Genomic DNA, 20,166 nt, shown 5'->3' with positions numbered 1-20,166 from the left:
CCAGATATGGCAACAGTATTCCATCCTTGGACATACTTGGCTTTTATATAGATAGAGAATTGCATCAGTAGTGAGATATCTTCTGGAGCGGTAGAAGGATCCCACCAGACTTGACTGGCAACAGACTTGATGCACGTGTTCCATTTCAGATCAGGAGTAAAGGTCAAACCCAGAAGCTTGTCAAAACACGAGGCCTCACCCAGACGAGAGCCATCCATCACAATTGATGCCAGCTGGGGATCAGAGCGTTGATGATGTAAAGATAGGAGTTTGGTTTTAGATGCATTTAATGTACATGTGCATATATTTTAAATTTATATATGCATAAAAAATATACATGTGTATATAATTTATATGTATGTATACTGATAAAATATATGTGTAGATATTTTTATATATATATAGAGAGAGAGAGGTAAAATATATATGTGTATATATTTTATATATATGTATTTAGATAATATATATGCGTGCATGTATTTTATATGTATATAATACATATAACGTTTTAAAGGGGGTATATTACTCATCGAAAACTGGTGTAAATACTTTTATATATGTTTAAATGGTTAATGAACTTTTATAAAAGCTTCTTTTTTTTATCCAGGAACATATGTTTATCCTGGAAGATATTTACAATTATAATTTAGTATCACGATTTCTTTTCATAAACTAAAATAATGAATTCTCACTCTAACGTAAAACCTTTGATAAAGTAGCCATGACCATGGATCTGAATGCTTAAAGAAATCATTAATGACCAAAAAACATCGTGTAAAAAAAAACTTTCATAGTTCTAGACGAAACGAATCTTTATTGACTTTTCTTCTCTGACGATCGGAAATATAAATTGAAAGTTTATTTTTTAAAGCAATTTTCAAAAAATAAAGATATCAAAAAAACATATACAAAAAATAAATTTCGTGTAAACAAACACAAGTAAATAAATATAAATAAAGAAACTAATGTGAACGAAATCAAACTTACTTTTTTTTTTTTTTTTTGAAAGTGGTGCGTGGTTAATTCCAAATAGTTTGACGGCAAATCGCTTATAGTGAAGCAGATGCGAGGCAGGACGACGCGTATCGATTTTGCGTTTTGTGTGAAGAAGAGCGAAGCAGCCGGCGTTGCGATTGGTTATAGTCGGAGCGAAGGATGACGGGAAAAAGGGCGGCGAAGATGAAGATGAGAAAATCTTTAGCGCAGAGAAAATATCTACACTCAGAATCCACACGTAAACACACACACGCACACAAAGAGAAAAGCGCGGGTGGGCTTCTGCTAAAATCTTTCCCGATATACCTGCACACGTGGACAGCGAATATTTTGGTAGGCATGAATCTCACATCGTTCCAATATTTCGGCGGTTCCGTTTCAGTTTAATTTCAATTAAATAATTAGATCAGAAGGAATTGGTTTTGCTCTTTTTCTTTAAATATGGTGTTGCTTAAATTGACGTCTCAATTTTAATGCAGCTCCCTCCCAATATACAGTGAGGTACAGAAAACTTTTTCATGGCAGATGTTCAAGTGAAAACAAAAACGGCGAAATATAGTAATGAATACCGTCTCGGTGGAGCACAGGCCTATAATTCATTCTTCTCAAAAGGGTACTTTTTACACGAGACTAAAAGGGGCAGTTGCCTTGGCACCCCTATTACCCTCCTCTGAGATTTACTGCGAATATATATATATATATATATATATATATATATATATATATATATATATATAGCCAGTAGAGTTTAGTTTCCTAGAAGTACGTCCAATGAAACAACATGTGTCTACCAAAATAGTGCTCAATGAGTGAGCAGAGCAGGTATATTAATTTTATATACAAACATTAATGGCTACATATGTGCATACATGTTTCTGTAATCACCCGCGTTGGGGGATTACGTCTTCATGCCAAGTATTTCGACGGTAATTCTTGGCCTGAAGACGTAATCCCCCAACGCTGGTGATTACAGAAACATGTATGCACATATGTAGCCATTAATATTTGTATAAATAAAATTAATAAATTATATATATATATATATATATATATTCAAATTTTATTTTCCATAAACAGTAATTTGTTGCTACACAGTCACGAGTATGTTTCAGTCTTCTAGTATTTAGTAGCTAGAGACCTCTTCAGGCAACAACATTTATATTCAATTGCTCTACTTCCGTATTGAGCACTCTTAAATTAACCTCGTTATATTTCACTGGTTACCTTACCTTTGAAAAATACCAATATCACATTATGTATATATATATATATATATATATATATATATATATATATATATATATATATATATATATATATAGGTAGGTAGGTAGGTAGGTGGGTGAGTGTGTGTATGCGTTTTTCTGCGTGTTTGTCTACTGGTAAAATATCCGGCCCAGTAAGTTTATGAGCAATAAATATACTTGAAAGAACGTACCTCCTTAATGCTCAAGCATACAAAAAAAAATAATGAGATAAAGTTCTCATGTCATTTGCCAGGTTGCCAGAAGTATATAATCAAGATTTCATGATCGGTTCACAAAATACAAGATATTTGCATCCCCTACATCTATACATTCACCCTAAACTAATGCCCTATGTTGCTCACCGTATTTTTATTTTTACATATTAAATGTTCATAATGATCCGCCATTATTTATGAGGTTACCCTGCACACACACACACACACACACACACACACACACACACACACATATATATATATATATATATATATATATATACATATTTATATATATATAATATAAAGCTGAATATCTGTGTTTGTGTGTGTCTGGTCACGAATAGGCTCCTATATGGTTGACTATTTTTAAAAACTGATTATATATAATGATAGAAAGTGTATTGAGGATCAGGAATGGGTATGTTTGATTTGGCAGAACGGTGGTTCATAAAAATTGTGGGGTCTGCGTTTGCGCCTGGCCCCAAAATATAGAAATAAAAAATGAAAACAAAAAAACGTTTACAAGGGTTTTTGATATAGATGTACATAAGAATACTTTGATAAGTATGTTTTAACTTAAATAGGGATGGTATAATAAAATTGTGGGGTCTGCGTTCGCGCCTGTACTCCATGGAAATATGGCAGAAACTTTAACAAAGACTTTTTATATCTATCTGCGTAAGTATACTTTGATAATTATGTTTCAGTTTGAAGAAATATGGTATAATAAAATTATTGGGTGTTCGTTCGCGCCTGACCTCCATAGAAGGTAAATATGTCACAAAGTTTAACAAGGTTTTTTAAAAGGAGCGAAGGTCCACAATAACACCTTAACTTTTATTTATTTTTTTTTAGTTGAATCATATTGTGTCGAATAAATTCACTTCATAAATTCACGTTCTTATTAAAGTGAATACCAAAATAAAAAGTTGGAACTTTAGACAATTCTCGACACAAATTTTGCATAACTTTGTTTTTTCCTTCTCCACTTGCACTCTTTCGAAAATATATAAATAATAAAAAATAAGAACGTTACTTGTTATCGTGTCAAAAGAAGGAAAAAATCCTGCTCACGTGATTACGTGTCTCTTTAAAAACATTTACATAACCTTTTTATTTTTATTTTTATATCTGTTTAAGCTTTTTTGTCAGTGTACTATATGGAATTCAGTTGATTACAACCCTTTCTGCGTGGGCTTTGCATTACAATAGTACAACCCTGAATCCGGCTGCGCAATACTACACCGTTCAATACTGTAAAACTGAAACGAAGCTGTTCTGCTTGAAAAGGGCGCCATTTTCTTCTTATTCATATTTGTATCGATTCTTTGCTTTAAAAAACTAAAGTAATTACGTGTTTACTTTTTTAATATCCAATTTTGCTGCGTCGGATTATTTTACTAAAGTAAGTAAAACTTTATTTTTCAAAACTGTTTCTTTGTTTTTCAATATTTCGTCGATATTATTTAGTAAGAGTCTTTAGCAGGAAAGCCAACAAACGACTACCCGAAGAAATAAATATACAAGAAATAAATGTTACCGTAGTCAATGAAAGTTCAGTTCATATTTTTTTGTTTTGAAATAGTTTTTAATGCTCTTTACTTGAAATAATTTCAGCGAACCAGAATTAAAACGAAATTTGAGGCGATAACTACTTAAATGAATTTTTATATAAACTACACATGCCATAATCGAATATTCCTCAAGCACAAAACAAGGGAAAACATTAAAATATGTTTATAGATATTCCTTGCGTTGACGGAACTCTCTTAAATTGTTAACACAGAATGATCAGGTGCCCTCCTTCAAATTGAAAACGGGGCTCTCCATTTCAAAGTCGCTGCCATTTTGATTTTTTTAAAAACCGGTTAGTGATTTAAAAAAAAAATTTTACAAACTAGTTAAAAATACAAACCAATGAACTTTTCTACCATAAAAGTAACTTTTATTGACTATGGTAACATTTATTTCTTGCATATTTATATTATTATATATATAATATTTTCTCTTTGTAAGGAAACATCATTTTGTTGGTCACTCTTGGCTACGAATGGAAACAAAGTTGGTATAAAAAATATATTTTCGCGAAAATTATCTTTACTTTCATCGTATTTTGCTTAGGGTAAAATTTTTGAGTATCAAAACCTATCTCTTTACAACCCCCTCCTTTTCATAACCTATCATACTTTCATCGATCACAGTCCATTTTCTGTAGGCAGTTTTTGAACCCAGGCAATGACGGGTACTTCTGCTAGTATATATATATATATATATATATATATATATATATATATATATATATATATAGCTTAATGCGTAAGAGGAAAAGAGAGAGAGAGAGAGTTCAAATCCACAAGAGGAAACTTAACTGGATAATGCCATGCTCAACAATTATTATTGTAGCTCATACAATAGGACAACATGAGTATGAAATGAAGTCACAAAACTATATATTGGTGTATATAGAATGGATCATTTATTGAATAATGGAATACATTTATTGAATAATGGAATATAAGCAAAATTTGGGGGATAGAAGGGACTCTTTATGTCAGGGCATTTCGAAGCCTAATGCTTCTCAGCAGAAGAGTAGAGAAGGTGCTAGGTAGCATGGAGGAGATGCGACGTCTAGCAAGGGTTCATAAGGAGCGAAAAAGATTAAGAGGAATTATAGAATGTTTGTGGAAGCTTTATTGAATTCTAAATAAATAAATAAAGGAGAAGTTTGTTATATATATAGTATGATATATACAATTGTATATGGTCTTTAACATAGTGTTGAGTTTAAGGGGTAAATGTTTTAGGGTTAACTTGGGGGTATATTGTTTTTTGGGTTTTTTTACATGGGGGTCACCATTTATCAAGGCGCGAAGGCCACTCAGGGATAAGGGTTATTGCGTGTACAGTAATCTATGAGATAGTATTGTAGTAATCATTAGTATTGGGTATTTTTATAGAGTGTCTTACTTAAGGGGCTGGTTTGTCTTACTAAAGGGGGCGGTTTATGTTGGACTTGAATACGTCCAAGTTGTAGCCAGGTGGGAAACAGGCAAGCGGCAGTGTTCCACTGGCGTGCGCGGTAATTTATTTTAACGTTTTCTGGGTTGTCTATTATCTATGGAGTAGTATTTTTGACAGGTGCAACCTAAACGGCAAATAGCGGCTATAAATCACCTATAATTTTTTTTTCTTGGGGGGGGGGTAAATGCAAGGTTGTAATATTGATTAGGTAATATGCGGCAATATTTTAAAATTTCTTCTGTTATGATGTATAGACTTGTATTATAAGGGGCCGGTCGGAGGATAGGATGGCAATGTCTATGGGTGCGTTTAACTTGATGAAAAAGGTTGAAGGATACATATAGTTGGCAAGGTGGAAGAGTAAGGATATATTTACTAATTATAAAAGTGATAATAATACCAATAATAGTAAGGTAATTATAGTGATGAGAATGATAATAAAGATAATTATAATAATACTAATAATAATAAAAATAAAAATAATATTACCAATGGCTGTGATAAAAGTAATGTACACTGTAATGGTAATAACGATGAAAATGAAGATAATAATAACGGTTATGGCAGCAATAACGGGGATAATTACGGGTATAATTATAACAGCAATTATAATGATGAAATATAATAATAATAATAATAATAATAATAATAATAATAATAATAATAATAATAATAATAGCAGTAAAAACAAAACAATAATAATAGTGATAACAATACTACTACCTCTACCTACACCACCACTACTACTAATAATAATGTTGATAATAATTACTAGGGGGTGCGTAAAGGCAAGGGATACAAACGCATTGGGGGGTCAGAATAACAGGGAATAAGGGTGAGGTGTGAGGGGTGAGTGGTCCCGTGAAAAAATAAAATAAAAGTATATATATATATATATATATATATATATATATATATATATATATATACAAACACAGATACACAAAGAAATAACACAAAAAAAACACAAAAAAGATAAGGGATGATGGTATTTTGAAAGTAGATGTTGAATTAGCCGGGACGACGTGAAAGTTCGGGGATCAAAAACCTGGGAAAGATAGCTTCAAGAGTCCACATTAAAAATGTAAATTTCTTGAAATCCGATTATAAAGGCCATCAAATTTATGATTTTTATGAAAATGCAAGGCCTTGAAAATGGAATACATACTTTTACGTTTATAAACACGAGGGACAGGCCTCTTCATTCGGCGAAGCTACTATTTGTAATAGTTCTAATATCCAAGAGATGTTGCAAGAAGCAGGATTTTCGTCTGTCCGTTAAAATTTCATATTTATCCATTAAATTTTGTTTTATGTTGTTAGGATGGTCTTGCATAGATACGCTGGTTTTGGTGAATTTTTTTCCTCCTATTTTTGATGGCAAAAAACGGTATTTGTGTTAACGAGCATCTCTCCCCCCCTCTCTGGCTTTCTTGCTCTTTCTGTTTTCTCTCTCTGTGTCTCTATAAGAGAATAGAGAAGGAGAGAGGGAGAGAGAGAGAGGTGAGTAAACGTGGAGATAGACACGTTTACCAGAACCAAAGGTCAGCTGACCAAATTACGTATGTGTGACGTGGTTGGCTAGATCTGAGAGATTGGATTTGAGCTTTGAAGAAGACGGACGTTTTTCCGTGGTCTCCCCCTCTTAACTGGGGAGGGGGAGACGAACGCTGACGTGTGTGAAGAAGAACCACACAAGCAGATTTCACTTTACACCTGCTGCAGGACCTCTGGGGAAAGTGAAATAAAATCTATAAAAAACATTCATCGTCTTGGAGTGATAAATCTTCGTCAAACAGGTATCAAGTCTCCCTCCAGGATGAGAAATTTCCAGATGGTTCAACAGCGAGAAGCAGAGGTAGGTTCAGAAATTACATGTCACACACACGATTCCCTTTATGATAATCAAACACACAACCATTTATATTAGAGACAATCATACGCACACGGAATCTTTGATGTTATACAGTGTATACACCCAAACGTAAAAAGTGCCCCTAAATGAAGAACTCTATATAACATATTCAAATGTAACGAAAGCTCAATTTGGTACCCCTCAAGGATAACCTCGATGATAACGAATATATAACATAATCAAATCTCACAGATCAAGCCAACCACGTCACACATACGTAATTTGGTCAGCTTACATTTGGTTCTGGTAAACGTGTCTACCTCCACGTTTACTCACCTCTCTCTCTCCCTCTCTCTCCCTCTCTCCTTCTCTATTCTCTTATAGAGACACAGAGAGAGAAAACAGAAAGAGCAAGAAAGCCAGAGAGGGGGGAGAGATGCTCGTTAACATTTGTTCAAAGGCTTTTACTCGAAACTGGCCTGGTTCAGCTGCGTTCAGACTAGTGTAATTATCAGTAGTAAGTTACGACTAGAAAGAAATGTCGAAGGAATTTAGATATGGTACACGTGTTTGCGTGTGTGGTTGTTAGCTGATAGTCGTAAGGGGTAGAGGAAGGATGGGGATGCGCCTGTAATGGTGACGGGGATGGGTTGGGCTGAACCGAGGGAACTTATCTTAGGTTATATTTTCGGTACATTTAAATGTTTTAATGTAAATACTAATGGGATGAAGGGGTTAGTGTTAATCTAATATTGGAGTCCAAATCCGTTGATTTTTAAATTATTTCTTATTGGGGGAGGGCTTGCCAGTGGAGGTTACGGGTCGTGATTAGATGGTTCTAAATTTAAGTTTCAGGTATTTAACCCTGGGAGGGGGTTTCTAAGCTATTTATTCATTAGGCTTATGTTTTAGATTGATTAGGTCATATTCCGGTTGCATCGTGTGCCAATTGGTGGTTTGGTTGCAATTTAATAAGTGGTATTAAGTGTACGGTTTTATTGGGATAGGGCTTGTTAGGCAAAGCTATTTGTAGGTATGTATTATAGGGCTTGTGCGCGGTGTATCTAGAGGTTCTTGATTTATCTGGGGGTAGCCTGAGTTTCTATGTTCTGGTTCTGTATACCTATCTGCTGTGTTATTATTATTATTCAGTTTGTGTCTATTACCTGTTGGTTTATGCGGATCCTCTCTGGTGTAACTGGTACTATGGGTTTGGGCTGTTAGGTTATTAGTTGTCGTATTAGGCGGGAGTTCTGTTACTGTACATGAATATATGACGTCTGAGTGTACGCAGTCATTCTCCAGTGGGCAGCTATTTTGATCGTTACAATTGCAGTTTGGTTGGGCTAGACTAGAGTTGCCATTAATTATTTTCTGTGCTGATTCTATTTTCTTATTATTAGTACTTATAATAGTTTGTGCTACATTAGGCATAGTTGAGAAGGATAGTTTAATAGAGTTTTTATTTAGGATCGTGCTGTATATGTGACGATGATACTAATTTAAAGAATTCTTTTGTGATATTAGTTTGGATTTTTTTATTATATAGTGGATTTTTTTTTACATGGGGGTCACCACTTATCAAGGCCCGAAGGCTACTCAGGGATAAGGGTTATTGCGTGTACAGTAATCAATGAGATAGTATTGTAGTAATCATTAGTATTGGGGGTTTTGATAGAGTGTCTTACTTAAGGGGGCGTTCATTAGGAGTTTGTTTATGTTGGACTTGAAGACATCCAAGTTGTAGTTAGGGGGGAACAGGCAAGTGGCAGAGAGTTCCATTGGCGTCCGGTTCTTAGAAAGAAGCTTTGCTCATGGAATCTACGTTTGGATTAAGGCACAGATAAAGAGTGGGGAAAATTATTGACAGTAGTTTCAGCCAAACGGGTGTTTCTCGTGAAAGATTGGCGAGGGGGGCGATGGATTGGAGCTCAGACGAGCAGCTGCCATGGAAATAGCGATAAAACAAAGACAGGCTTGCAACGTCTCTTCTTTGCGAGAGAGGTGAAGAGGAAAGGGCATCTCCCACTAAACCAAAAAGTCTATTTTGTACTCTGTCAAGGCAGGATAGCTGTTTTTAGCAGCTCCTGCCCAGATGTGATAGCAGTACTCCATCCTTGGACGTACTCGACTTTTATAAAGATAGAGAATTGCATCTATAGTCAGATATCTTCTGGAGTGGTAGAAGGATCCCACCATTTTCCCAGCGTCCCTGGCAACAGACTTGATGTACGTATTCCTTTTTAGATCAGGAGTAAAGGTCAAACCCAGAAGCTTGTCAAAACATGGACCCTCTCCAAGACGAAAGCCATCCATTTCAATTGATGCCAGATGGGTATCAGAGCGTTGATGATGTAAAGATAGAAACTTGGTTTTAGATGCATTAAAAGTGACCAGCCACCTCTTCCCCTATTGTACCACGTGCTCAAGATCAGAGGAGAGAGAATTAGAGAGAACTTTGTCATTTACGGCCTTTGACGTGTTGCCATACATGGTCGTGTCATCAGCATAGATGTCAACGTATGATTTAAGTATGTGTTTTGGGAGATCATTGATGTAGATCAGGAAGAGAGTTAGACCCAGGATGGACCCCTGAGGGACTGCAGCATTAATACTGTGGGCCTCTGATTTCTGCCCATCAACCACTACTCTTATGAACCTATCGGAGAGAAATGATTTAATAATTGAGAAAACATTTCCAGTAATGCTGTAGCGGGAAATCTTGTGAAGTAGGCCCTTATGCCATACCTTATCGAAGGCCTTCGATATGTCAAGAGATAGAGATAGATAGAAAGAGAAATAGAGATAGATAGAGAGAGAGAGTGATAAAGAGAGAGAGAGAAATAGAGAAGGAGAGACATAAAATGGCATCATAAAACAATAAGTGTTTTTAAAAAACTTTTTATATCTATATTTCCTTTTTTTTCCTTTTATTCTTAAAATATTTTTATTTCGTATAGTGCATTCTCCTCTGGGTAGTTAGTGGCTTTTAGCTATTCAATGAAATACGCGTAAGACATACCGCATAAACTAATCTATAATATAAACCTCACCTGTCTGTTCAAATGTATTTATATATGTATGTATGTATATTTGTATCTGCCTAAAACTTTCGACAGCGGCGACGGATTTTCATTATCGTTTTAAAGCCCGACCCTTTGGACGACAAACATCGAAATATTGGCAAAAATCATTAATTCTTTCACCCTCAACTGAGCACTTTTCTACAAGGAGAGGTCGCTTTTTTCGCCGATATTTTCGATTGACTAGCCTTTAACCTTCGTCTCTTCCGGTTTGGCGATGGACGCAACGGCAAAGATGTCACTTTTTTCATTCTGTTCCTCATTTTCGGTAAGGGTTCGAGCCTGACTGTTCAATATCACTTTTTTTCTCAACACACGCCTCCAAACACCCGGGCAACACCGGGCACCCAGGCAAGTACAAAAATAAAAATAGTAAGATCATAAAAATTTTAAAAAAAACATATAAGCATATAATACATCTTTTTGCTTCATAATAACTCTCCGCCCAACAATATTTTGCAAGAAATGATATGAAGATAATATTTAATTACATCTGGACTTCATTACATATGGACTTCATTATATCTGGACCTTTACAGTGAGGTGCAATAGGTGAAAGGAAATGAAACCTATTTAGGCCATGACATCTCAAAGCTAAATGTTTATCCTATTAAATGCTCTTCTCCTCCGCCTTTTGATCTCGCTCCCCTACTCTATCATTAATTCTAATCTTAAATGTATATAAAATCGGTGTGGTCTTCCTTTCCCTTTGATCTTGTATAATGCTGATTTTTCTCATCTTCTGATGAAAACCATCTCATTTTGAAATGTCATGGCCTAAAGAAGTTTTCATCTATATTTCTTTTTCACTTATTGTAATAGCCTTCATTCTTACTGACATGATAATGTAATAAAGTTCTAATTTAACTTTATTATCTCCCTATATATTTTATAATTGTTCCTCTTAATTTATCAAGACAGATTAGCTATTTGTCTCTAAGTAATCTATTTTTCAAGTAAACCTTTTCTCTCTCTCTCTTTATGTATATATATATATATATATATATATATATATGTGTGTGTGTGTGTGTGTGTGCGTGTGTATGTGTGTGTTTATAATGGGTAATGATTTATATCCATGATGCACAGTATGTGGCGTGGGCGCAAAAAAAATAAACATCGTAAACTGTAAATATTAGACTTTTATGGGAAAGGACTATCCATATTTTATTGGGACTTTGATATTCATATACTTTGTTCGCGCTGATGAGTTTCCCATTCGGTGAAATGATAATCGACAACTATTATGTACTTAAATAAATGTTCGAAACAGTTGTACGCGAATATTGATAATAAAAATCTCAATTCATAAAATGAACATCAAATATGCATTTATTTAATGTTGATAATTACTAGCAGGGTCTGTAGAAATTCTACGGACTGGGAAATATATTTAATTAAGAAATATTTGTTCATCAAACGGATATTTTTTCTGGCGCGAAAAAGTAGTTCTTAGATTTAAAAAAAGCCAAATATACGTTTATTAACATCTCATTGAAAATAGTGTACATTGCATTTTAAATAAAAAACTGACACAAATGAGATAAATTGATAATTACTCATAAGTACTCAGAAAGTAATGTCCTATCGAAATCAAACCTAAGTACAGTAAGTACGATAGACATTAGACAATATTGACACAATATTAAAATGTGTTTAAAATTTTACATGTTGACACTGTAAGCAGCGCTATTTCCGGATGGAAACCACATATCTGAATATCTTATATAACAAATTTCAATTCTGTAGATCAAAGATTTGTTAACTGTTTAAGTTTAGAAGTGTCCTTTCACAGACATATTCTCACTTTTATAGATAGATAGATGGATAGATTGATAGATTTATATTTTGTATTTTGTGTACAGAAAGTTGTTAGATGAGACAAGTCATTGGTACCGTCGGTTTCAGGCCCGATTATTATGACCGTTTAAGATATTCATATCAAGCTCTCTTCAGCAAATACTCCTCCCCAATAAAGTATTGCCTAACGAGAGCTTGATGTGGATATCTAAAACGGTCCTAATTATCAGACTTGAAACGGACGGTACCAATGACTTGTTTTATCTAACAACTTTCTGTACACAAAATACAATATATATATATATATATATATATATATATATATATATATATATATATATATATATACGCTCTTATTTTCGGATTTTCTTTTTAATTGAGCACTCTACTGGATTTCTATTTCCAAAAAAAACTAATCATATATATATAGATAGATAGATAGATAGATAGATAATCAAATCTTAAACGAGGCGATTTCGAAGTAAAATAAACATAACACTTTTTACCCAGTTTATAAAACCAAAATAAACAAATAAATAAACTGACCAGCCGGATACAGAACGTGCTTTTTCAAGCGCCGGACGAAACCACTTTCAAGATGTGAAGGTTAAGAGGAAAAGAAACAAAATAACAAATGTCAGGCAAGCTTAACAAAATATACTCCGTTGCCAGAAATCAATAGGAAAATGGGAAATGAAAAATAATTCGCAATTCATCCGAAAGAATAAAAAGAAGAATTGATAATACCAGCAAGAAAAAAAAAAGCTTTTATTAATTTTGGGAGTCGAAAAAAATGTGTGTAGATGTATATGTAGGGGGTAGATTTGCTATCATACGCATTTTTGGAAGAAAAAAAAAACAGAATTTATATCGAATTAAATAAAAAAAGTACAAAGAGAAAGAAATCAAATTATGTCCGAATTATGTCGATGTATATCAAAAGTTAAAATATCAATTTCATTTCATTAAAATGCAACGGAATACTTCAACAACTGTTTTAGAAAAATATTTGGAAATAAATATATTTATTTGTGATAATAAAAAAATCCAAACTATTGCAATAAATGTTAACATACGTAATTGGTTGGCAACGTTCAATCCTGCTAAGACTAAGTTTTTTTTCTTTTATTAGTCCTCGCGCGAAAGAGCAGGACACAAAATGTTTTAAATAATAAAAAATAATAGAATAACAATAACAAAGACTTTCGCTGGCGAGGACTACTATTGAGCGTAACCAGTTATACAGTCCTTTTGACCTTTTGAAATATTCATCTCTATTTTTCTCGTTATGTATATTTGTTTATGAAATCTATATGAAATATGTTCCTTATTAAATTTTAAAGATTTTCTATTCTGAAAGAAGTTTTAAAAATTTAATCTAAAAAAATTATTTTAAAGCTTTTGTTTAAAACATCAGATTTTCTCATTATTCAGACCTGTATTACAACGACGGAGTTGCAGAAAATGAGTTGTGGTGTAAGGAGAAATACAAACTGAAACAGAGAGAATATTCAGACCTGTAATAATTCAAAGAAGGAGTTTCACAAATGAGTTGTGGTGTGAGGACAAATACAAACTGAAATAGAGAGAAGGAGAGTTTTAAAATATAATCTTAAAAAGATAAGATACAAGTTAGAAAAGCATTTCATCCAAGGCATGAAATTTTTTAAACAAAATGTTTTACTATAGGCTTTAAAAATAAAGGTACAAAATTCAATTTGAAATGTATTTATCTTCAAAGTGCACTTTTATAAATTTTACAAAGTGAGGTATAAAAATTTCATTTAAATTGAATCAAAAAATTACCTTGAATTTATTTTATGTAATGTACATTTTGTTGCGATTTAAAAACATTATATTTCATATAGCAATTAATTATATATATATAAAATTTTCAATGATTTTTTTTAAAAGTGCAACAGAATGTACATTACATAAAATAAATCAAAGGTAATTTTTTGATTCAATTTAAATTAAATTTTTATACCTTACTTTGTAAAATTTATAAACGTGTACTTTGAAGATAAATACATTTCAAATTGAATCTTGTACCTTTATTTTTTAAGCCTATAGTAAAAACATTTTGTTTAACAATTTTCATGCGTTGGATGAAATGCTTTTCTAACTTGTAATTACAAGAAACCTTCTTAACCACTGATTGCCCGAAAGTACTTTGATAGACAGCATGAATTCCCATACTCTTTATCTGTGCCTAAACCTAAATGTAGATTCCATGAACAAAGCTTTTTTCTTAGAAGTGTATGCCTGTGGAATTGTCTTCCGTTTTCCTGCTTTCCGGCTGACTACAATATGGTTGTCTTCAAGTCTAACGTAAATAAGTTCTTGATGAGCCGTTCCATATAAGTTATCAACTTTACCAAATTTTCATTACTAATGATTATTATATTGTCCAATTTCTACTGTACACTCTTTAACCCTTATCCTGTAGTGGCCTCTTGGCCTTGATAATGAGTTGATACCTATGAAAAAAATAAGAAAAAGTCCAATGTGAACAAGTTCTAATTGAATCGTCCCCCTAAGTAATCCAAGTTTCAAAATTCCCACTGTTTACTATGCTAAAATCACAATGACTAATGTATACCTATTAACCCTTATCCTCGAGTGGCCTCTTGGCCTTGATAATGTGGTGATGCCTATGTAAAAAAAAAATTAATTGGAACAAATACATTGAAGTAATTGCCAAGCTGCAACAGGGAAGGTAAGCTCTCTCTCTCTCTTTCTCTCTCTCTCTCTCTCTATCTCTCTCTCTCTCTCTACGGTGCTAAAAGGCTACTCACACCTGAGAGTATCCTGCATCTCTACAAGGCCCAGCGTATTGCTGCATCCTCTGGGCTGGTGCATCTTTCACTAGTCTCTCGCTCTTAGACAGGGTTAAAAAAGAGTCACCAACCTAACAGTTCCTGAACTATCAACTAAACTCCAACCTTTGTTCCACCGCTGAAAAGTTGGATAATTGTGCCTGTTTTACAAGTATTTCAATGGCAACTGTTCTGACGAACTCAAAGCACTAGTACCCCCTCCACATCAATACGCTCAACAAACCTGATTTGCACTGTAGAGATCCCTACGTGCCATAAAGCCTTCTACTAGAATAGCTATTTCCCTGCTGGACTTTGAAATTCCCTCCCGGGCCACTGCTTTCCTGGCTGTAGTGACATGCAGAAATTCAAGTGTAATGTGCTCAACTCCTTAAATAGTATCTCGGCAAATCTGGTCTCAAATAGTAGCCTCTCACGACTAAGTGGCTTCATGCCTTGTTAGTGGGGTAAAATAACAAAACAAAACATATGACACTTACTTTTTATAATTTGATGAATAAAATGAAAAAAATGGCTCAAAAAACAAGTTTTGGTACTAGTGAACTTGTTGATCCGTGCTGAAATAATAATGTATTATTTGAAAAGCCATTCTTAACATAGGGAGGAGGTGTTTTTTACTTATTCCATACTTTAACCTAACAATTTAATGAGAAACAAATATCATAACCATTTTATAAAACTTGAAAATACTATATATATATATATTATTCCTTATTGGAATTTTTTTATTTTTATTTTTTTATTTATTTATTTATTTTTAATAAAAAAAAAGATAAGATGAGACTAATAGTCCGAAATAAAATAAAAGTAACTTGAAAATACTATTTTTAAAAAATAGCGCGGATCAATAAGTGCACTAGAATCCAAATTTTTATAGTAACAAAAAAGCGATATTTGCGTAGAAGTAGAATTGGACCTTTTTGTAACGTGAAGACAAGATTTAATGGTAACATGACGAGCCATGAATAGAGGTAGGTAAATAGGTAACGTGGTACCATCTGGTCTTTTGAGACGTATTAAAAAAAAATAAGTGGTTTAAAAAGACGAATGAATCGAAATAAATAAAATCATGCGTTTTAGGAAAATGGAAGAATGATTGAGAATGAAAGATCAATTATGAGCAAGTATAAAATGCATCAACATCCATGATTCAAATACGACGACTCGTTTTGCAAAAACTAAAATATTTATCTGTATATACAAGGTGACCCCAAAAAAACAGACGACATTCAATTGTTTTTCTGAGCATTTTACAGTCAACGGAGAAAAAAAAAAGGCCAAAGACCCTAGTTTTTAACATGATTTTTATTCTGTACGTTAATCGACATTTCTTTTTATAAATACAATTTTAATGCCGTAAGCTACGGAGAACCATAGTTATTTCATCGTAGTAAACTATTTTTCATTTGCTCTATGGTACGAATAGCAGACGAAACAGAAATCTGGAAAACGCCTTTGTTTTCGGTACCGTTGTCAAACCCAAAGATCACGATTGCGTAAGCGTCTTCTGTCGCGTGTCAGTCAATACTTTTGTTTGCGACGTTACTTTCTGTACACGTCAACTTTTAAGTCCTAATTTTTATGCATCCTCTTTGTTGCAGTTTTTTTTATTCTGCATTAACAAATACACTTTTTTCTGTGTAATAATTTACGAGCGTATAACTAATTTTAATATGAGAGTCACATTAAAATAAACAATTTTCAATGAAAAGTATGTCATGAAAAACTAATTTATATTAATAATAATTTATATCACAGTATATTAACTTTATTCATTGGACATTATAAACATAATGTCATTAATGAATGCTCCTCTAAGTCCCTCTCTCTTCCATATGTTCCAACCATACCATTTAAATTTATCGTAAACGCATATCTCGTAGAACAACTTCCAACCAGATATGCTCTCTTTAAAATAGATATTAATCGCAGTAGTCCCTGGGGTTTCGTTGGCAATTAGAATTAACAAATGAAATTAAACATGTTTTTGTACGTTGCAACTTCTTTTATCATCTTCTCTTTCATTTTGTTCCTCATCGATTCTGTGAACAATTCTGGACCTATTTAGAAAATAACATATACATATAGAGCAAATCATTCCTTTTTTTTTTCATTCAAAATCGGAACAGAAAACATTTATCGTAAGTTTTGCTGAAGTCTATTCTTAAATAATTAAACCATGCTATACAGAGAGACCTGCTATATTCTTCATAATTCTTGCATAACTCTCATGTTTAACGTAGACATGCGATACCGTTACGAGAGCCAGTTAAAATACGTGATGACAAAGACTCTCCACTTCCTTGATTATATACTTATTCGATCGGTGAAAAGAAAAGAAAAGTAAATCATTTATGACACTTACGCGTGACTAAAAGAGATGGCTCAAAAAAACACCCTTTCGTACCCCCTCCTAACGTCACACATTTCTTCATCCCCTTACCTTCTCATAATCGTTCTTCCTCTCTAAAGATAAAGGAAGAGGGAAGGCGAATAAATTTATATAAAATTGGCGCGCAAGCAACGCACATGGAATAGAGAATATTTTTAAAAATGTATTCTGAAATCAACTGTCGATATAGGCAGACGCGAAATGAGAGGATCCGTGGTGAAGAAATCGTTAAATGCACTACACGTTCTAATTAACTTAATTTGAAGATTAATTACACGGGATAGGTTTAGTATGTATTTATCAACACAGCAAAAAAGGGCAGACAACTCAAAGAATTATGCTTATTACAAATTATGGAACAGACATGTTACCAGAAATATCAAGTAGCTGTTTAAAGAACCGGAAAGCTTGAAATTGGACGATGACTTCTATTGAATAGTTTATTTCTATGGCTCTTTCATCTCATTTCTTTTGAAAGAGATAAATACTCTGTGATTATTAATCCCAAGGTTTATTCCAAATGTGTCAACTCCTTTGATCAGCTGAACTCAAATCTTCAGATATTTGTTTTCGTTTTACTGAATACCATATATATATTATGAAGAAAAGAGAAAGAGATGAAAGAGAGACATTGGTTCTTGTAACCTTCTTTCTTTTGCGTTGTCCTTTTTTAAAACGGTGTCGATTCCTGCTGATAACACTCAAATGTATACATTTTTATTTTTTTTTTACTTTTGAAATCACGACGATATCTGGACAAATTACAATATTATATTCAAGCGTAATTTACTACCGGGCAAACCCGGATGCATCCCTCCGCTAGTATATGAATAATATGAAGAAAAGAAAAAGATAGAAAAGAGAGACATTAGTTAAATTGTGAACTTTCTTCTTTTGCTTCGTTGAAACATTGCGTTATATGTTATTGTTTAAGAGGAAAAAAAACATGAACTTCTTTCCTCTGCTCCGTTTTGGTTTGATCCATTGGGACATTGCATTACAAGTTTTATTTTGTTTTCATTAAATTTATTGCTTAATAAATTTATATATATATATATATATATATATATATATATATATATATATATAATTTAAAGGAGATTAGAACAATAGTCTAAAGAGCTAAGTGTATTTTAATGTAACAGTGAAATTACTAGTTTAATTAAAATACAGGAAATAGAAAGTGCTCGTTGTAATTTAGATATATAATAAGCTCGATAGTTAAATGTCCTAGAGCTAATTCAATATTAAGTAATGTGATTTATAATTTAAAATTTAAAAATTAAAAAAAAAATTTTTTATTTAAAAATCAAATTTTAATCAAATTAAAAATCAGTTTCATAAGAAGGAACAACAACAAAATCAATTATCTTTCTTATAAATTTTAAATCCAAACCTTTTATTTCAATTTTTTCAGATTCATCTGCCTTACTTTTAATGCTAGGTTTATTTATGGTGTCTTTTAAATTCAATAAAAATCCTCCTAAATTTGCTGATGAGGAGACCGTGCTTACCAAAAAAACTATATATAATTGTTCTACATAACTTCTTGTATACTACAATAAAAAGCACGGATTTCCGAAACGATCGTACAGATAATTGATTTTGTTGTTGTTCCTTCTTATGAAACTGATTTTTAATTTGATTAAAATTTGATTTTTAAATTAAACATTTTTTTTTAATTTTTTAATTTTAAATTATAAATAACATTACTTAATATATATATATATATATATATATATATATATATATATATATATATATATATATATATATATATATATATATAAAATCTTGTTATGTCCGGTCATCTTTTTTTCCTGTCTGGTATTGTGGTCTGGGTCATTTCATGACGGTACTGATCAAAGAACCTTAGACTACCTAGCAATTTGGGTCGTAACAGACCACGACCGGCATATTACTTTTTTTCTCTTACCAACACGATACGTAATCGGGATAAATTTCAATTTGGAACGTCGTTCGTCTTAGTTAATCAGACGAGACGATCGATGAAACGCGGGGAATAGAAACAGCAGCGATGTAGAAAATAAAAGGACTATATTGTTTCTTTATTATTGAAAACTTTGCATCTGCTTATAGTGGTCTATCTCTAAAGGCCTTTTGAAATACCGGGCGCCTTCAATAAGTTTCCAGACTTTTTTATTCGGACATTTAAAATTGTCGTAGGCTCTTGAAAATTCAATATGTTATTAAATATGTTATGAATATGTTATGAAATGGCTGACCAATTTTTAATGATTTCAGGATAAAATGAATAACTACTGGAGAAGTTGGAATACATCCTTCTAAAACCTGATTGTCACATTTGGTGAATTTCAAAAATTCAACCTAGGCGTGATGAAACTTTAGAAGAACGATTTGCAATGAAATTTTGTTTGAACTTGGAAAATGACACAGAAACGTATGCAATGCTTTACATTGTGTTGGATAATTTTGCATAAATCGAACATCAGTTCTTGAATGGCATAAGAAATTCAAGGAAGGCAATTTATCCGAGAGGGATGATGATTGATGTGAGAGGAGTAAAGAAGTTTACACACCAGAGTTGATTTGCCAAATAAACAATGTAGGAACTGAAGATGCGGAAGATTTACGCGAAATTCGCCCCAAGGATGTTCAGATAAGATAAGAAAGAAATACGTTGCCATGGACATCAAGACACACACACACACACACACACACACACACATACA

At 32.9% G+C, this 20,166-nt stretch overlaps 1 protein-coding gene across 1 annotated transcript in view; it reads right to left on the bottom strand.

Annotated features, from left to right (window-relative positions):
• Positions 1-1,157, bottom strand: part of LOC145276692 (RYamide receptor-like) — a 907,224-nt gene extending 906,067 nt beyond the window's left edge. Inside the window, exon 1 of the mRNA XM_080127879.1 lies at positions 988-1,157. The gene's annotated coding sequence lies outside the window, so the exon portion shown is untranslated. The remainder of the gene's footprint in view (positions 1-987) is intronic.
• Positions 1,158-20,166: the final 19,009 nt, after the last annotated feature.

The sequence above is a fragment of the Euprymna scolopes genome, chromosome 5, assembly GCF_053919585.1.
Source record: "Euprymna scolopes isolate OS-2025 chromosome 5, ASM5391958v1, whole genome shotgun sequence".
NCBI classification, from domain to species: Eukaryota; Metazoa; Mollusca; class Cephalopoda; order Sepiida; family Sepiolidae; genus Euprymna; species Euprymna scolopes.
This window is presented reverse-complemented; position numbering and strand designations above follow the sequence as displayed.